Source organism: Apodemus sylvaticus, chromosome 14, assembly GCF_947179515.1.
Source record: "Apodemus sylvaticus chromosome 14, mApoSyl1.1, whole genome shotgun sequence".
NCBI classification, from domain to species: domain Eukaryota; kingdom Metazoa; phylum Chordata; class Mammalia; order Rodentia; family Muridae; genus Apodemus; species Apodemus sylvaticus.
Genome location: NC_067485.1, coordinates 7707014 through 7728094, shown reverse-complemented (window position 1 = coordinate 7728094; position 21081 = coordinate 7707014).

Genomic DNA, 21081 nt, shown 5'->3' with positions numbered 1-21081 from the left:
CTTTCCTAGAAGGTAGAATGGGTAGGGGCAAGTAAGGTGAGGTTTGGCGTGAGTTTGCTGTGCACAGCAGGTGTGCACACTGGGAAGACTGGGCCAAGCAGGGTAGCAGGCTGGTATCCACTGCGTATCATCACTATAGTGCTTCAGGGAACAAGGAGGCTATGGAGACAGGCGGAAGCAGTTATGGTGAGGACCAAAATGGCTGTGAAGGTCGAGAGAGCAGAAGGCCAGGAGATAGGTTACAAGGACAGGTGTCGTGGCTAGAGGTGGGGGGGGAGGGGCGCCACTGTGATCTTGGGCACAGTGGTTAGACTGGGGTAAATCAGGACATTCTACAGAGTAGGGATCTGAGTGAGCGGTGGTACCAGGCACTATTGTGACATTAGGGAAGGTGATGTTGGTGGGTTATGTGACATCATAATCTAGAGTGGACAAGAGTTCCATGAGAGGAAAAGGGGTCCAACTACTTGGCGTCAGACAAGGGTGGCTTGTGGAAGTTGGTTGGTTGGCAGCTCAAAAGGTAGGGAGCTAGGCAGAGATGAGGAGCTGTGGTGTCTGGGTAGGGTGGGGAGCGTGAGGCATTGAATACTGTGGGTTCAGGTACAGAACAGGTTGGATATGCCAGTGTGATGTACTAGAGTGAACACTGGTGTCTTGGTTTTCCATTGTTTCCCTCTCCCTGAAGAAAGCGATTGTCCTTTGTCTGGCAACCCTCGGCTGTCAGTGGCTCCTCAGAAGGGGTGAGGATTCATAACTCGCTCCTCATCCATGCCGGGTTTGTCTGGCTGCCTCTTGCATATGAGGCCATTTGTACAGTTGTGCTGACATGCCTAGTAAATACGATTGTTGGGAGGTGAGCTGTGCACAGGTAGCCTGGTCCCAAATTGAGCACTGACTTTGAACCCTGGTGACCTAGTAGGCGGGACTTCCACCTATATAGGATGTAGGAGTTTGGTCATGCCCCCCCCCAGTCCCCAACCCCTGTCACCTGTCATAGTTACAGCCTCCACAGTCCCCTCCCCCACCACAGGAGAGGTATGTGGCTATCAGACACCTCCCACATGTAAATAAGGTTTCCCCAAACCCTCAGTCCAAGCCAATGAGAAGCACCTGCTGTCAGACACTGAATCACCCCCAAAACTTTATATAAATTATATTCAGGGAATTAAAGGTGTGTGAGAACTACTCCATTGTCTAAGAGCTTCTGTCATAAGAGCTGTAACACTTGGGAAGAGATCTGCTCTCTCAAAACACCAGCAGCTCCACTACAATCCTTCCTGGCTAGGCAGCCCTGACTCAGCACAGAACAAACTTCAGTAACCAAGACTGTAGCATGTATATGTGTATATATAATTTGTTTTGAAACATGGTCTCACTGTTTACCACTGGCTGTCCTGAAATTCACTATGTAAACCAGGCTGGCTTTCTGCCTCGTTTTTTAAAAGTTATTCGTGTTTTATGTTCACCAGTATTTTGCCTGCATGTGTCTGTGTGATGGTGTCAGAAGCGCTGGAACTGGAGCTAGAGACAGTTGTGAGCTGCCACGTGGGTGCTGGGAATCCAACCTGGGTCCTCTGGAAGAGCAGCCAGTGCTCTTACCTGCTAAGTCATTTCTCCAGCCTCCTAGCTAGATTTGGAGACTGAACCTGGGGTTGACCAGTTCGGATAGACTACCATCTGGTCAGCAAGTCTCTACCGCCCAGCGCTGGGGTCACAGGCACACACTACTACACCTAGCTTTTCATGTGAGTGCTGGGAATCTGAAATCAGATCTTTGTACTTATGTGGCAAGCATGTTCCAGAATGAACCTGTAGGTGACCTTGACAATACAAGACCATCAACAGAGTTTAGTTTGTTTCCACCTGACAAGATGACCCCTGATATTGGGGGCTTGCTCTCATCCAGAATTGTCTCAGGGCAGAGAAGCAGCCACATGGAGGACTTTCTTCAGCAGCACGTGAAGGCCATCTGTGCCTAGTGCTCAGGAATTCTGCAACTGTCTTGGACTCCAATCTCATTCTCAGGTTTTTCTAGGTACCTCAGTTAGCAGGTTCTTGCCCTTAAGCCAGTCAAACTAGGCAGGTTATCTTTCAGATCCAAATTATGCATCTCTATATACAAGGACCCAGGTAAACCTTCTAAACTCAGATAGCTTTCCCTGTCCCTCAGAATGCACTTGTGTAAATGCACATTTCAAAGCTCTGAAGAGATGGAAGGAGGTGTAATCATGAAAACCCACCTGGACTCAAACCCTGGAATAAAACTAGCAGTGTGGGGCTGGTGAGATGGCTCAGCGGTTAAGAACACTGACTGCTCTCCCGAAGGTTCTGAGTTCAAACCCCAGCAACCACATGGTGGCTCACAACCATCCGTAATGAGATCTGACCCCTGTTCTGGTGTGTCTGAAGACAGCTATGGTGTACTTAAACATATAATAAATAAATAAATCTTTAAAAAAAAAAACCTAGCAGTGTGTAGTTTCTCTGAGTTGAACTAACCCTGCTTACGTCCCCATGTTAAGTGCTGGAGGGTCCAGCACTGGTCTTTCCTGGTACCTTGGTTACAGTGTTCCTTGTTCAGTGTTGAGTCTCAGGCTGTGACTGCATGTATTTGATTTGCTTTGGTTTCTCCAGCTTCCCACACAGTGGGTCTGCATGCAAATTTTATTTGATCCCACAACCAGTCTTGCTGCTTCCTACAGGTGGTCCACCCAAGGCCTCCAAATTGATAACAGAACCCATTTTTTTATAAACTAGTTTCAAAACTAGAACCATAGCTACCATGAAGGAGCCTGTCTAGTGTGTAACACATTGGCATTTCTGTACTTCTAGTGTATAACACACACTGGCATTTCTGTACTTGTAGTGTGTAACACATTGATGTTTCTGCACTTCTAGTAACACATTGGTATTTGTCTTGCTAGCAAAATCTCTCCTCCCCTGCCTTTGATGAAGTTGCCACCATGTGGGGTGTGCCCATCCCAGCCAGCGACCAGCGAGCACGGACGGACAGCCTCCACCAAAACCCTGCCAGAGTTCCATGGAAGAACCTGGAAATGGGTTGTTCCCCAATCAAGCCTTCCAGTTCCAGCCTTGTCAAAGACCCCACCCCCCACTCCTACCCCAAGGCAGAGAATGCAGGGTTCAGAGGCCAAGACAATAAGTTATGCTTGTTAACCAATACATTTAACACCAATAGGTACTAATTAATACATGCTGGGATCATTGTGACTTTGGATGGGAGTTTAAGGAGGGTAGGAAGAGATCCATCCTCAAAGAGACTAAGACAGCATCCCACAGGGGCAGTCTCCATGTTGAAAGGCACCCCTCACAGGGCTAGTAGGTCATGGGCTCTTGGATGGAGGGGGTCAAGAGGGTGAGAGAATGGCCCCTTCCCTTGTTCTCTTCTTCTCTTCCCAGTTCTGACTTTTTGATTCTTCTCAGTCTCCTTTATTCTCAAATACAGGGTGGCCATGCAGGCCATCACTACAAGTGATTGCTGAAGGACTTTTGTTCTGTGGATTCAGGAAGCCAGCACCCTGGGGCGTTTTCTGGGGCAGGGAGGCTCTTCCTTCCCGTCCAAGTGCCCATATATGTAAAGATGCCTCATTTTCAGGTTAGGAATAGGAATAGTGTCACTGTCAGAGAGCAACATGGCACCAAAAATGGTAGTTTCTAGAGCCTGCACAGGCCCCAAAGCAGCATGAATCTGTCTACACACACACACTTCACACAGTGACTACTCAGGTCTACACACACATACACACACACACACATACACATCTCACACAGTGAATACACAGGTGTACACACACACACACACCTCACACAGTGGGTACACAGGTCTATACACACACACACACACACACACCTCACACACTGACTACTCAGGTCTACACATATACACACACACCTCACACAGTGAGTACACAGGTCTATACACACACACACACACACACCTCACACACTGACTACTCAGGTCTACACATATACACACACACCTCACACAGTGAGTACACAGGTCTATACACACACACACACACATACCTCACACACTGACTACTCAGGTCTACACATATACACAGATACCTCACACAGTGAGTACACAGGTCTACACACACACACAGTTCACACAGTGAGTACACAGGTCTATACACACACACACACACACACACACACCTCACACACTGACTACTCAGGTCTACACATATACACAGATACCTCACACAGTGAGTACACAGGTCTACACACACACACACCTCACAGAGTGAGTACACAGGTCTATACACACACACACACACACACACACACACACCTCACATAGTGAGTACTCAGGTCTACACACACACACAGTTCACACAGTGAGTACACAGGTCTACACACACACACAGTTCACACAGTGAGTACACAGGTCTACACACACATATACACACACACATACACACACACCTCACACAGTCAGTACTCAGCCTGAGTCTAGGGGGCTGGAGAGAGAGATGGCTCAGCAGTTAACAGCACTGACTGCTCTTCAGAGGTCCTGAGTTCAATTCCCAGCAACCACATGGTGGCTCGAGACCGTTTGTAATGAGATCTGATGTCCTCTTCTGGAGTGTCTGAAGACAGCTACAGTGTACTCATAATAAATAAATCAGAAAAAAAAACTTGGCTGAAGCCATCATCTTCACTCCCTTAAAAAAAAAAAAAAAGAGCCATCCGCCTTTTAAGAGCCACGTTTATGTGTAAGTATTGTGTCCATGCCTGTCACCTGTATGTGAGTACCCACAGAGGTCAGAAGTCATTTCCCCTGAAGCTGGAGTCACATGTGTTTATAAGATATCTGCTGTTATGATGGGAATCAAACTCAGGTCCTCTGGGTAAACACTGAGCCACCATGTCATCCCTGTTTGAAGATGTGGCCACTAGTAGCTTCTGCACGCTCCAAAGCGTGGTCGAATCCCACCCATACACGGGCAGAACTCACTGGCCCTAGAGGGTTATATATAAAAGACATGAATTTGGGAGGGGCTGTCTTGGTGGAGACACTAGGGTAGGCTGTTGGAATAGGGATATTCCATTATATATATGAATATCCCCAAAATAAAAACAATGTTTCATAAGCCAGTGAGATCAGGGCTCCGGAACTGAGCTGGGAAGGCCACGGCCAAGCACCCTGGCAGGGATTAGACATCTGTTTTTAACAGATCCCCCTTTCGCTAAGCATCTCTGAAGAGTTCCATGACCCAGGCCCACAGTTTAAGACAGAGCGCTCTAAACCTTCGGAAGAAACATTTATTCTTGGTTCTGTTAAATAGATTCTTCTCATCACGGGGCATATGGCTCTGAAAATATTTAAAACAATTTCTTTTAAAGCAAAGACTAGATTCCATTGTGGAAGCTTTTTCCTTCATCTTTTCTACAGGAGGTTCAGGTGAAAGGTCACTGAGCCTGCGGAAGATGGGGTGGGGGGAGGCCTAGGAGACACCTTCATGCGAGCGGAGCTTGAACAGAACTAAGGCTCTCCGGAGTAGAGGGAGGGTGCTCAAAAGATATGCGTTGATGTCTCAGTCCGAGGCTCCGCCTATGACTCGGGCCAGGGGTGATAGCTGTCTGGGGGCCGGAGCAGTCACCTGCTGCTTCTCTATGGTGGTCATCTACAGCCCCAAGGTTGGAGAGTTGTCTCTTGAGCTCTGGATGAGTTGGCAGGGTCCTCTTCGGGCTCCACTCCAAGAACTCAGATTTCTGCCCACACAACAGCTTATCTTCCAGGAGTTTCCCAAGGGACGCCATGAGCTCGTGGGCTTCTGGGGGCCCGCAGCTCAGAAAGAGAGCCCTGTCTTTCTCCAATCTGTGTCTTGTGCTGTCTTTGTTGGAATAAAGCCACTGAAAAAATTGTCCTATCTTTTTTCTGAAGTAACTGTCAGGAGGATGTTCCTTCTTGTCTGATTTCTCCTTAATAGGTTGGCTCTTCTTTCCTGCTTCGGACGTCTCTAATTCCTGAGGATGGCTTCTACCATTTTCTTTTCTGGAGACCGGCAATGCCAGTCTCTTCTCAGCTGGTGCGAAATTCTTTAAGATACGTTTGAAGATCCTGGGCTCCTGCCACGGATCTGCACCGATTCCTGTGCTATCCACGTAGCCTTGGATGCCCCTGAAAATGGAGATGTCTGCACTGGACACGCTGTTGGAAGAAGATGGCGAGTAGCCGAAGAAACTGTCTGAGGCAAAGGATGACTCGGTCTCTGGACCTTCAGACTGGCACTGCGGCTGATTCTCCAACTTAGACCTTAGTTCCTTAAACAGCTCTTTCTTAAAGTCCGATACAGTTGGCTCTTCGGGGACTGACATCCTTGATGGGTCCTGCTCTGTGGTCACTGTAGAGCCTGATCTACTCTCATCTTCGTCTTGCTTTGTGGAGCCTTCTGACCTGATGCTAGAATCAGACCCTGACAGAAGAACACTCATCTCCCGGGCCTTGAGTATCTCTCTGAGCATGTTGGGTGTCACCATATATTTTGGATGATTTTCTACACTCTGTTTGTTTTCCGCAGTTCCTAGATGAGCAGAAGAACTTGGTATCTCATTCTCTGATTCAGACCTAGCTACTTCTTCCTTTAAGGGCTGCTCCTGTCTGGGCCTGCTCTGTAGTATGGCCTCACTCGGGCTCAGGTCCGGGTTGCTGGGCCTGTCTTCCTCAACTGTCTGGACCGTCTCTGAGACATCGGACACAGGGCTAGAGACTGACTGTCTCAGGGCCCCCTCTCCTTCGGTGTCTACATGTAAGAGGGCGAGAGAGTGATCTGTGGTGGGGGCTGAGTCTGTGCTTTCTATCTTGTCCCCATGGAGAAGGTCAGCGCTTCCCCTGAGGGGACTGGGAAGGTTACGCTTTAAGTCCAGCCCAGGAATGCTGTTTAATAAGGGGAGAGCAGACTGAGGAAGGGGCCGTGGTTTTGCTTCTCTCAAAATATAGAATTTTATGGATTCAATAACCTTGATGGGGAGGCCCCATTGCTGATTCACCCGGAACCTTATGAGGTGGGCTTCCAGCATCTTCTGGGTCTTGCGATCAAGCAAGGGTATTTCTGGAATAGCAGTATTGCAGCGAATCTTTCCCAGGGGTGAGCTCCAGAGAGACGCATCTTCGGCGAGCCAGGACCTACACACCTCGATCGGGATCCGACCCATAGTGATCTGCCAGTACTTCCTGCTCATGTGTAACCTCAGAATGCTTCTTGTGTGTCTTTGGTTCAAGTTCTTCCTCGAGATGCTGAGTTGTCCATTTTCCAAGCCAGTCCCTGAGCGACACACCCATCCCTCCTCTGTTTCAGAGATAGCCTTCAAACTGTTCAGTATGTAACACCCTGAGATCATTTGTGGGTTGTCTAATGGGCTTTTCCCCAGGATTTGGCCAAGGTTTTTGGCCACATCCTTTCTTAGCGCTGACCTAGTTTCCGAGTGACCCAGTTCTTCAGCCCTGGGTTCAGAGCAGATGTTGCCCCAGTGTAAACAGCATTGAGGCTTAGCGTATTTGTAGCAGTGGGAAGACACTCCTGTTGGGTGGAACTGAGCGTCCATCACTTCTGGCACTCCTGTCCTGTTGCAGGGCTGGAAGCACCAGGGTGAGATTAGGGTGTTTGGTCCATAGGGGTCCAGGTTGTTCTGATGTTCACTGCTGAGGTGAAAAAGGCCTGGCCCGGGGATGGAGACATAGGTCTGTGGAGGATGGCCACCCAAGGGAAAGCTGTGGACTGGAAGACCGAAAGTCGTTTCATATCGCTGGCATTCAGGGACCAAACCCCACAAACCACCTTGAGGATTCTGCAGCAAATGATATCGCAAGGGTTCTTTCCCATTTAAGACGTCAGAGACCGTCCTGGTCTGTGGTATCTGGAGTGCATTTGCACAGGGTAGAGATGGCAAGGCCATGGCAGGCAGTGGAGACTGCATGTGGGCATGGGGCTTGCCCTCAGTAAGAGTCTGTGGCTGGAGAGCTACCTTAGGAAAAGGATGAGGATGGACCAGGGTGAGGGGCAAGGGCTGGGGCTGGGGAAGGGCTGGGAGACCGTGGCTCAGGACTGGGGCTGCAGCAGCTCGACAGACCCCATTGAACAGCACGAGGTGAGGGTCTGGAGAGTAACTGCTCACAGGGACCAGGAGAGTAGACACGATGGACTCGCTGTGCAAAGAGGGGAGACCCCAGAAGAGCTGGCTGTGTTTCTGGCCCAGGTCTCCCTCTGGGATCTTCACACACAGGAGCTGGTCAGAAGCCCCAAACTGCTTTCGCTTCCCTTTCAGCTTCAGGTTGATTTTCGGGACCTGGGTGCCCGGATCAGTGACAGCCGAACCTGGCAAGCTCCCTGGGGTTGTGAGTTGGCATTCTGACCTCCTGGGATCTGGAGAGGTTTCATCCCTCTTTTTCTCCTCCTCCAGAGTCTGGAGAGACATTTTCTTTGTCATTTGTCTCTTCAGGAGTCCCTGTATGTGAAGAGCAAGGGAGGAAGTTGGGCCCGCTCCTCCTCACAAGGCATCACGCAAACCCCCACACAGGAAAGCTTTCTCCTGCCGAGAACCAATGTGGCAATCTCACCAGGCGAGGCATGCATTCTGCTGAGGAGAACTGTGGAACTGCCACATTTGAATGGCAATAAGGGTGGGTCTACCTGGTGAAGACAAGATGGTCTGACAGGATCGCTTATTCTACCGTAAAGCACCGTAAAGCATGCCTGGGATAGGTGTGTGCACAGTTGGGGTAGGGAATGGCCACTCAGAATTTCAAATCCAAGGGAGAACTATGTCCTAGTGTCAGACAGCTAGCTACCCAGTGAGAATGAAAGCAAGCCCTCCAAGGGGGTGCCTTGGTTAGGTGATAGGATGGAGGGGTGGGAACAGGCAGAGGGACTTAGATTGGGTTCCCAAGAGGGGCCAGGGAGATCAAGGACAGCCACAAGAGCTACAGAAGTCAAAGGGACCAGAGATGGACCAGCGATGCCAGGCACAGCAGGTGGCTGACCTCGGCAGGACACAGTGGTTACCGTAAGTAGCCACTGTCATGGTGTGGACACATGGGGCTTCAAAGCCCTTGTAAGGACCAATGTAAGGAACAGACAGCCACGTGGCCGATCTTAGGATCACCCAAGGCCTGCCACGGTCTGTCACATCTCTGACCTAAAAACACTCAAGTTTCTACAAAGCTCCCAGCCACTTGTGCTCTCTAGCAACCCTCCCTCCCAAGACCAGGGCGGGCTGCTCCAAGCTCTGGGGTGCACGGACCACATTACGAAGGCAACAAGTCTAAAGGGAAATACTTGAATTACCTTCCAGAACCGACAAGCTCTTCCCTTCTTCTGTTTCTCTCTGGAAAGCTCTCCAAACTGGAAAACACAAACAGTAATTTATATGTCGTTGTGGTTGTTAATCTCAAATGGCAATTTGGTGGCCTCAATAAGCCTTAGAAACAAGTCCTTGTGCATGGCTGTGAGGCATCTTCTAGATTAGCTTATGAGATGGGAAAACCCATGCTAAATGGCAGCACTGGTCGATAGTCTGAGGTCCTGGACTTCCTTTACACAGAGGAGAAAGCAAGCCCTCAGGGATCACGGCCTCCTGGCTACAGATACAATGTAATGAGCCACCTCAGGCTCCCGCTGCCAGGGCTTCCCACCAGGACCGAGTGTATCCTTGAGCTAAAAACCAAAGCAAATTCTTACTAAGTGGCTTTAGTCAGGGTATTGCGGTGTGGGAACAGTAAACACAACTAATACAGAAATGAAGGTTGAGACACAAGGATTCTACAAGAGTCCTTTTATGGGAAACGGAGATGTCTGAGTGCTCAGGAGGCCAGCATTTTACATGACGATGTCAGGAGACAGAAGTCGTGACTTAAGTAACCAATGGGCCCTCTTAAACTTCTCTTGGTGAGCATATATTGGACCCAGTGCCTCGGCCCTTCTTAACTGCCTCACACCGATTTCTGTACTAGTCACTTTTCTGTTGCTGTGATAAAATACCGTGACCAAAGCAACTTGTAGAAGAAGGGATGCATTTAGGCTTACAGTTCTAGAGGATTAAGAGTCTACTGTGCCCGGAATCCTGGCGGCAGGCCAGTAGATATGGAGGCAGGGAAAGTGGAGAGCCCACATCTCCAGCCTCAAGCAGGAAGCAGAGGGAGCAAACTTAAAATGGTGTGTGTCTTTAAGTTCTTGCAGTTCATCCCCCGGGACATACTTTCCCTTCAGCAAGGCTATGCCTCTGGAACATTACCCAAAGCAGCACCACCTATTGGAGACCAAGCATTCAAATGCCCGAGACTGTGGGGGGAGGGAGGGCATCTCATTCAAACCATCACATTCCAAGAGCTTGTGCTTGGAGAAATGCCCCAGGTCTGACTCTGTAAGCCATTTCTGAGAGAGCTCTCTCCTGAGAGGATGGCGTCTAGCAAATGACATCATCAGACCCTGGATCCTGGAAAGGGGCTTCTTGAAGGGCTCGGGTGGAACAGGGAGGGTGTTGACTTTACTGTGACCCACTGTTGTTCTGTTGCTTCTGCCCTGTTCTTAGAACGGAAGAATGAGGGAGGGGCAGCTTTTCCTGCTTCTCTTGGATGTCTAATATCCAAGAACACCGCCTTCAAATAAGTTTCCCGTGCTAACTTTGAAAGACAGTCATTTTCAGTTGTTCTTTGGGAAACTAAAGGAAGAGTTTGTGACATCATAATGGATGCTCTCAGCCCCAAGCGCGCTTCTCCAGGCATTAACTCGGGCCAGCAGCCTCAGCTCAGCACCTCGGAAAGCTCCGTCCTAGGGACAAAGCTCAGAGAGACTCCAGGCCTTGTTCAGAGGCCCTCAGAGGCCTCTCAGGCAGCCCAGATAAGGGAAGGCCTGGTGAAGGAGCTTGAGGGGTGGAACAGGGCAGACTAAGTGTCAGGAGACACTGCCCTTCAGAGACCAAGAATCAGTGCATCCAGAGAGGTGCCTGTGGGCGCAGGCGAAAACCTTGGTCCTTCTTAAATCTATGCCTCACCAAGTCTCATGCCCTAGGGAAATTGTTTTCTCCTCTCCTCAGCATCCCTTCAGACATCTCTGTGAGAGCCAAACTCACCCAATCCCATCAACCAAGACTCGCTCCAGGGAGCTCACCGTCACTGCCTCGCCTTTGGAGGCCTTGCCTTTGCCTCAGCGATAGAATGAAGTCAGTATCAGGTACAACGGGCACAGGAGAAGCAGCTCCTGCACTCAGGAAGGTAGAGTGGCCAGTGTCCCAGAGCACTGAGCCAAAGCTCAACCATGATTCCGTAGCGTTCCTCAGAATGGAGAGAACCTTCCGCACAGTATGACTCACACCGCTGCCTTGAGATGTGAAGTTGTGTGGGCCTCACTGTAAGCAGCAGCCCTGCATCACAGAGCAGAGAGGAGTCATAGAGGGTTTGTGAGGGTGGGGAGGAGGGTGAGCTTCAATACCCCCTCCCCCACAAGTGCCAGTGGAGGCCTCTCTGCCTGGGCCTGCTGCTCCATTCCCATCCTGCTTCTCTGTGTGTCCCTAACTGACCAGACACAGACACACACACATGTACACAGACACAGGGCCACAGTGTCTGTGTACATGTGTGTGTGTCTGTGTCTGTCTGTCTGTCTGTCTGTCTGTTTGTGTTTGTGTCTGTGTGTGTCTGCCTGTCTGTCTGGGTGTGTGTTTGTGTCTGTGTGTGACTGTGTGTCTGTGTGTCTGTGTGTGTGTGTGATTGTGTGTATCTGTGTGTCTGTGTGTATGTGTCAGTGTGGGTCTGTATGTTGTATCTGTGTGTCTGTCTGTGTGTATCTCCGTGTGTGCATTTGTGTATGTGTATCTCTGTGTGTCTGTATCTGTATGTGTGTCTCTGTGTTAGTGTGTTTGTGTATATCTTTGTGTGTATGTGTATCACATACACACACAGACACAGAGACACCCACAGACACACAGACACACACAGAGATATACACAGAGACACGCACATACATAGAGACACATACAAACACATACAGATATGCACACAGATACACACAGACACAGAGATGCACACAGACACATACAAACACACACAGATATGCACACAGATACAGACATACACACAGACACAGAGATACACACATACACACACAGACACATACAAACACACACAGATATGCACACAGATACAGATACACACACAGACACAGAGATATACACACAGACACAGACACAGACTAATACAGATATGCACATAGATATATACACACACACACACACAAACTTGCTCTCATAAATCAGTGTACTGTTCTTGTGTGAGGAGAGTCTGTCTTCCCTCCCTTTGTTTCTCCCACATGCATCATTATTTTGATCCCTATTTTCCCATGTATAGATTGTCCCTGGCCATGTCAGTGATTGCATAAGTGGTCCACAATCCCCCTCATGGGGCTGACTGACATACACCCTTAGGGCAAATCCCCAAGTTCTTGGTGACAGAGTGGGACTCAGGATTGTCAAAGCCAGGGAAGAGCCTGGGTTGAGTTCTCTCACTGATTATTTCTAAAATATACTTGTTATAATTGCCTGGTAATATCCTCCCAGCCCCCAAACTGAAGAGTCTGTCACATGTTATCCAAGCAGCATTTCTTCTCAGGGTTAAATAAACCCAAGATTGACTGACCTACCTCCACCCCATCCCTGCTCTAGACGCTCTCTTCTGTCTGCTCTGTTCCAGCCCGTCTGCGCATGTCCCATGCCTCCCTTAAACTCTACCTCCATCCCTGCATTCTACAGGGCATGTCTCTTACTAGCTCTCCTGTGAGGCATAGACTCAAGCGAGGCAGAACCCTGTGAGTTAAACACACACTTCTTGTCCAGAGGACAAGCTCCACACCCTCGGCTTGCAACCTTGGCCAAGTCTTCATGTAGGACCTAGGAGAAAGATACAGACACTTAGAGGTCACAGGCTTGGGGGGAGGGGCTCACAGCTATGCTGAAGATTTGTATTCCACAGAGGTCAATGCTTCAAGCCTGAAGAAAAAGTGCAACCCCTCAAAAGCTGCAAACCACCCTGAGCAAGCGAGGGGTGGACCTGGGGCTGTGGGTGAGCACTGCCTGGACCCAGTGCCTAGTGAGGCTTCCCTGCCCGTGTCTCAAGCTTCCTACTGTAAGACCCCCCAAAACCGAGGGTGCCCCAGCACCCCACGCCTCGGAAGGCGACACCCAAATCACTTGCGAGAAACGGTCTCGATGCAATAACATGAGGATTTCTTTATTCCAGAATTCTGGGTTCCACAGCCGTATACCCCACAGGGTTAGAGGACTGTGGACCCCGAGTGCCAAATTGTGACAGCTTTTATAAGTTTACAACAAAGTCCGCGAATCACAAACCACTCATTTCTTAGTATGGAGAGCCCACGAAATGCGAGCCATCAATTTGTACCACTCCATAGTTTTTAGGCCAATCAGTTTAAATGGAGCCCATGCTCAGTGGACCAATTAGTTTCCTATTTCATTGAATGTCTATAGCTGCATGAACTACTGGATAGGGTTAATGGCATAAGCAATTTACAGAAGCAAGATAAGCTTAGCTCATTTCCAGTTACCTTATGGGGCCAGGATTATCTATTCAAGGCCTTTTTGCCTAGGTCTTAAAGGGTGGACTCTGGAATGTGACCTTTTACCTAGTTTCTAACAAAGAGCACAAAGAGCAGGCTCTGGAATATGAAGTGTTTGGGGCTCCTTAGAAGGCTGGAGTTAGGCTGTATTTTCTATTCTTTCACTGCTAGGAACGAACAGTCCTTCACACAGATGACCAAACAACACTGTTGCCCTTTAAAATGGCGTCACTGGTCAGTTATATTCATGTAGACTTGTGCCAAGAGTTCAAGTTTACGTGACGTTTCAGTAAAAGTTCTTTTCCCCCCAATTATAATTTGGTTTGTTTTCAGTTCCTCCCAGAAGTTTCTCCAAAGCTAGAAGGAATAAGAGAGTAAGAGCGGAGTTCTCTTCTTGTGGATTTGCAACAAAGGACACTTTGTGGACACATTGTGCTTTGCCATTAGCGTTGATTAACATTGATAAACCCTCCTTCATTGACTGCAGCTGTTTCTAACATAGTTGCTACCCGACTCTAGAGCATCGGTGTGACCTCCAAATGTCTTCCAATGCTCTCTACCGGCTCTCTCAGCAACACAGTGAATAAGACACTGGAGCATTTTCTCAATGAATGAGCTCAAGCTCAGAGAGGTTAAGTAAGTCTCTAGGTGGAACCCAGAGACCTCACAAATTCTTATGCTCTCGATGAATCATTTAAAAAGTGTTAAAATGTGACTTCTTAGCAACTAGGTTCTAAGGGTTTTTTTTTTTTTTTTTTAATATATATTTTTAGCCAGGCAGTGGTGGCGCACGCCTTTAATCCCAGTACTTGGGAGGCAGAGGCAGGAGGATCTCTGAGTTCAAGGCCAGCCTGGTCTACAGAGTGAGTTCCTTGTTAGCCAGGGCTACACAGAGAAACCCTGTCTCAGAAAAAAACTATATATATATAATTTCATGTGCATTGGCATTTTCTCTGTGTGTATGTCTGTGTGAGGGTGTAGGATCCTGGAATTACAGACAGTTTTGAACTGCTGAGTGGGTGTTTGAGTCCTTTGGAAGAGCAGTCAATGCTCTTAAACTCTGGCCCATCTCTTCAGTCCCTAGGTCCTAGTCTTAAAATGAAAGCAGTTTCACAGCTGAGAAAATGACTTTGTTTGTTTTGCAAATCTTTTTAAAAATTCACTTTATATCCCAATTTCTATTCCTCTCCCGGTCCCTTTCCTACAGTCCCCCTCCACCCTCTCCTCTGAGTGGAGGTCCCCCTGGGTATTCCCGGCCCTTGTACATCAAGTCTCTGCAGGGCTAGGTGGTGCTTCTCCCCTTGAAGCCAGACAAGACTGCTGAGTTAGGGGAAAGGATTCCACATACAGGCAGCAGCTTTTGGGATAGCCCCGACTCTACTTGGTTGAGACCCACATGAAGACCAAGCTACACATCTGTTACATATGTGCTCTTTGGTTGGTGGTTCAGTCTCTGAGAGCCCCCAAGGGTCCAGGTTAGTCGACTGTGTTGGTCTTCCTGTGGAGTTCTTAATCCCCTTTGGGGCCCTTAATCCTTCCCCCAACTCCTCTGTAAGAGTCCCAAAGCTCTATCCAATGCTTGGCTGGGGTTCTCGTGCATTGGTCTGAGAATATGGCTTTAATGTAAAACAAACACTGATTAATTTGTTTTGTATGTTCTGCTGTGTTCAGAAACTGTCACCTCTGTTTTTAGCCCCCCAGCATCTTCTTGGCACTCCTGTTTTTGAGGCCTGCAGGGCCCGCACGCATCCCAGGGAGCTGTGGACTGATAACAGGTTTAAATGCCTCTCTCCAGGGAGCACAGTAGGTTTAAGACTTGGGTGTGCTCAGAGCAGGGCATTTCAGGACCTCACAGAGAGCAGGGGAGCACCCTGTCACCTCCTGTAGCATCTCCCTGATAACCTACATTGCCACATAGGCGTATCCTCCTAAATTTCTCCACACTCTTGTTCATATGTCTTCAGAGAGAAGCATTTCCCCAGCATGTGGCTAGAGGACACACTACTTTGTGATTCTTAGATGCCGTGTTCTTGGTTTGGGATTCTCAGATATGCTCGGACTCCTAAGAACTTCGCTCAGTGTTCCTTCCCTCTCAGCCTGTCCTGTGACTGTGGGATAGGTCAAGTAGAAGCTGTGATGTACAGACAGAGAAGCAGACAGACAGACAGACACACACACACACATGCATACACACAAATTAAAAAAAAAAAGTGAGGCCGGAGAGATGGCTCAGCAGGTTAGCACTGACTGGTCTTCTGAAACTCCTGAGTTCAAATTCCAGCAGCCACAGGGTGGCTCACAACCATCCGTAATGAGATCTGATGCCTTCTGGTGTGTTTGAAGACAGCTACAGTGTACTTACATATAATAAATGAATAAACCTTTAGAAAAAATAAAAATATGTATATGGGTGTTTTGCCTGCATGTATGTCTGTGAAACACATGAATACTTGGCCCCTAAAAGGGGCCAAAAGAGGGTGAGATTTCCTGGAAATGGAGTTACAGACCTCTGGGAAAATATCAAGTGCTCTTAATCCTTGGTACATCTCTCCATCCCCTAGAAGGTTCCTTTTGCACATGCAGAGAATGCAGATCTGGGTGTGATGAGTTGACAAGACTCCTCTAATTTCTGTAACTGTAGTAAGCCACCTTTTGTTCATCTCCATTACAAGATGGTGCTGGCCGGATGCAGCTCTCTGGTGATAAATTACTTTAGTACATGCGCAGTGTGCTGTATTTGTTATCACACTTACATACTAATGAAGAATTCACTTAGTTCACCTATTAGGAAGCGGCGCGCTATCTTTCTATGGCAGACAGGGCTGAATAGGCTATATAAGGGTGGCAGGGAGAGGGCTCGGGCCGCCAAAAGAAGAAAATAAGCTTTGTTCAAGGTTAGAAGGAAGTAACTCCCCAGTGTTGCGTCTTTCCTTGCCGGCGAGGTTGGATGCCACATGCAACCACAGTACCTTTGACAGGCTTTTCCCCCCTTTGGTCACAGACACTGCACAGCATTCACCAGGCCTTGGATTTGTTCTAAAAGGATCTGCAGTGCCTATGTTTTAGCCACTAACTTAGCTGTCTTGGCTCGGGAGAATCATCCTCTGGGATGGTGTGGCCACAGAACATGTGGAACGACAATGTGACCCACTTCTGCCGTCAGTAATAGGTCTCTTGCCTTCTAAACAGAGAGTCTTGCCCTAAGAATAGAGTATAATAGAGTATACTAAAACATTTTGGATGCCAGCATTGATAAGGGCTGTTCATAGAAAACAAAACCTGCAGGCTTTATGTGGGTTAAAAAGCACGTGTACACTGACCCTTCTGGTCAAGGCTCAGGGATCTGTTTGGAAGAGGGTGAGGAGAAGCTGTAAGAGTCGGAGGTGACTGCATGGCCTTCGGGTCGGCTCCTGCCTCCTCGGGGCTCCTGACCTAGCCTTCCTCTACACACTTGACTCAGGACATGTAAGCCAAATCAGTATTTCCTCCCAAAGTTGTTTTTGGTTATGGTGCCTTACCACAGCAATAGTCCTAACTAAGATGGAAATTAGTACCAGGTTTATATTGCTGACATAGACTTGACCATGTTGTTTTGGGGGAGGATTTTTAGGAGGACTTAGGAACTTTGTGCTAGGAAAGCCATGAGTTTTCAAAACTTGACTGGTTGTTGTGAGAACCTGGAAGATTAGAGGGTGATTCTGGGAACAGTGTAGCTGAGGTGCGCTGCCTTGTGATTTTTCAGAGGGAAGCAAGGCCTCGTGTAAGCACCATTTGATATTTGGGATTAAGAATCTATGGTTTCGATCAGCTCAGGCTCAAGAATCAGCTGTGTGTGAGAGAGCAGAACCACCGAAGTGATCCTTTCCACTACTGGAACAACTGATGCTGGTTTGGTTAAGAAATTTGGCCGGGCACGCCTTTAATCCCAGCACTTGGGAGGCAGAGGCAGGTGGATTTCTGAGTTCAAGGCCAGCCTGGTCTATAGAGTGAGTTCCAGGAGAGCCAGGGCTACACAGAGAAATCCTGTCTTAAAAAAAAACAAAACAAAACAAAAAAGAAATCGGTGATGATTATGCAGCTGGGCCTTTCCGTGGGACTCCTACATAGGGAGCAGGGGCTATCTCTGACTACACTGCCTGCCTTTGGATTCCTTCCCCTAACTGGACTGCCTGGTCAACCTCAGTAGAAGATATGCCTAGTCTTAATTCACCTTAATATGCCAAGGCTGGTTGATATCCATGAGAGGTTTCCCCTTTTCTGAGGGGAAGGGGAGGGGAGGTGGCAGGGCAGCTGTGGTCCAGATGTCAATAAGTAAATAAAAAAGAAAGAAGAGAGGCTGAATTTTTAGATTCTGGAGTTTTACAGACTTCGGATTTTTAAAGGAGGTTGAATTTCTAAAGTGATTAAAAGACTGTAGAATTTTTAAGACTGTAACGTGTTTTATAATATGATACTGATATTGATATTAACGGGAACAAATGAGAAAGAAAAGGTTAGTTGAAAGGTGTTGTCTGTCAGTCTGACACAAAATTGCCAACTTGACATAAACCAGAGCCACCCAGAGAGGTGGGAACCTCAGTTGATAAAATGCCTCCATCTCAGGCAAGTTTGAGAAGCATTTTCTTGATTCGTGGTTGATGTGGGAGGGGCTGTGTCCCTGAGGGCGGGCGGGTCTGCCCTGGACAGAGGTCCTGGCTTGTGCAGAAAGGGAGCCGGCTGGCAGTGGTGGGTGGCTCCTCATTTCCTCAGGTTCCCGTCTTGAGCCCCAGCTGGTTTGGTTAGCATTTTATCACAGAAAGGAGATCCTGCTAACCGGGACACTGAGAATGGAAGGATAAGTTTTATTTTCTGCATGGTGAGACCCAGTTTTCCAGAAGCCCTCGATGCCACCTTTTCAGCTATGTCTTTTTTTTCTTTTTCATCTTTGCCAAAAGCACATGTAGCTGTGGTTTATGGATTTGTGTCTGGTTGCCGCCTCTTTCCCACTGATCTACGAAAGCTTTCCTGCTTGTGCTCTGGTGTTTCTATAATTATGACTCTGACTTGAAATCAGGTTTGGTGCGAGTCAGTATTCTTTCCTCAGGATTTCTATGCTACTCGGGACATTGTTCATCAATACTAAGAGTGTTTTTCCATCCCTCGAATGACAGTCCTGGAGTTTTGACTGGGAGTGTGTGGTGGTTTGAATAGGTTTGGTCCCCACAGACTCTTGTTTGAATGCTTGGCTCATATCGAGTGGCACTACTAGAAGGTGTGGCCTTGTTAGAGGAAGTGTGTCACCGTGGGAGTGGGCTTTGAGGTTTCTGTGCTCAAGCCCCACCCAGTGTGGATGCCAGTTCCTTTCTGGCTGCTTTCAGAAAACAGTCTCTTCCTGTGCCTTTGGATGGAGATGGAGAACTGTCTGTACACTGTCAGTTGTGATGATAATGGACTGAAGTTCTGAACCTGTAAGCTAGGCCCAATTAAATGTGTGCCTTTGTAAGAGTTGCCTCTGCCATGGTGTCTTTTCACAGCAATGAATCCCAAACTAAGACAGAGTGCATAGGATTTTTAGACCACTTTTTATAGGTTGGCTGTTTTTTTATGATATTGACTCTTCTTGCCCATAAGCCTGGGAAGTCTTTCCATTTGTGATAGGCTCAGCTCAGGGAGTGGTACTAAGAGAAAGTGAGGCCTTGTTGGAGTAGGTGTGGCTTTGTTGGGGGAGGTGTGTCACTGTGGGTGAGGGCTTTAAGATCCTCATTCTAGCTGCATGGAAGTCAGTCTTCCACTAGCAGCCTTCAGATGAAGATGCAGAACTCTCAGCTCCTCCTGCACCATGCCTGCCTGGATGCTGCCATGCTCCAGCACGATGGATGATGACAATGGCCTGAACCTCTGAACCTGTAAGCCAGCCCCAATTAAATGTCCTTTGTAAGAGCTACTTTGGCCATGGTGTCTCTTCACAGCAGTAAAACCCTAACTACTATATACTAATAATAATGTTGCCTTTTAGATATCTTTCAATATTGACGTTTTTATTGTAGAAGTCTTTCTGTTTTCCAGTTAGGTTTATTCCAAGACACATGTTTTGTGGTTATTATGAGAAAGATTGTTTTCTTGATTTCTTTTTCTGTATTTGACAGGCGTGGAGAAAGCTGACCCTTGTCACATTCCCAAGCTAGCAGTCCAGAAACTTGCTTTCAGTACTAATGACAGGAATGTCCCAGGACAATTCTGACCCCAAGAAGAACTTATTTCTGGGAAGTAGATTCTCAGAGTGTATGTGTTTATGACTGTGTGTGCATGCCTGTGCATGTGTGTGTATGTGCTTGCCCCATGAACTGTTTCAAAGATGTGCTGATAAACTTCCAGTCCCTTTTGCCTTCCATTAGATAGCGCTATGCTCAAGGGGTAACTTTAGAGTTCAAAGAGTCCCTTAAAACACTATTGACATTTCTCTAAAAGCAAAATTTCCAACATAATGCAGGATCACACAGCTTTACCAAACACAGGAAACAGGTTCTGAAATTAACCTTGAGAACCTCCCAAACACTTGAGAAATTACTATTTCAGTTCGAGTAGCGGATCTCATGATTTTACAGCTTTGAATTACTATGAGCTTTTTGGGACAGATGAGGTTAGGATGGTTTCTAAGTGTGCCCACTCACAGCCCCACTGAGGCAGAACATGATCCTTTCCTCTCCTGTGCTCGTCATGACCAAGGATCCAAAATACAAGTGTCACCATCTGTGGTGGTTTGAATGCGATTGGCTCCCATAGGCTCATAGACTGGCATGCTGAGTCCCCAGCTGATGAACTGTCAGGAAAGGATTAGGAGGTGTGGCCTTGTGGGAGGAAGCGTGTCACTGGGGTGGGCTTTGGTGTTTCTCCCTCTCTGCCTATGAATTAGTATGTAGCGCTCAGCAGAATTAATTCAGTATGTTCCTCAGCACTGTGGGACTAAGTATCTGTGCTGGCAAGCAGAGACCAAGCCTCAAAAAGTCACAGGTAAGGAAGGGCTTTAGTGGCTGGCATGCACTCAATTGTGCCAAGACAGCCCAAGATGAGGCCTCTGAGATTCTGACATTTGGCAAACAGAGTATATACTACATTGCTGTCACAAACCTCCCCAAGCCAGGTATTTTTTAAAACAATTAAAAATCTAGTCTGTTCGTGTCTGGAAAGTAGACAAAGGAGATGGTGTCGTGAGCCCATAGTCACCCAAAGCCTGCCTGAAAGGTCTTTTTGCATGCTTCTTGTAGCCTCTGCCCGCAAGCCCTGGCATTCTGGGCTATTGGCTCTAACCCCAACATGTTTGTGTAGTCACAGGGTTGTGACCCCGTTCCCTGTGTGTTCTCTTCTGAGGACACCAGTTAAGGTTGAGGTAGGTGGATGCCCATCAGTGTTCACCTCCAGACTACTATGCCTAAGGCTATGTTTGTGCTGATTCTGGGCCAAGCCTGTCTCTGTCCCAGGTCACTGCTGCCCTGGGGTCTAAATGGTGCTC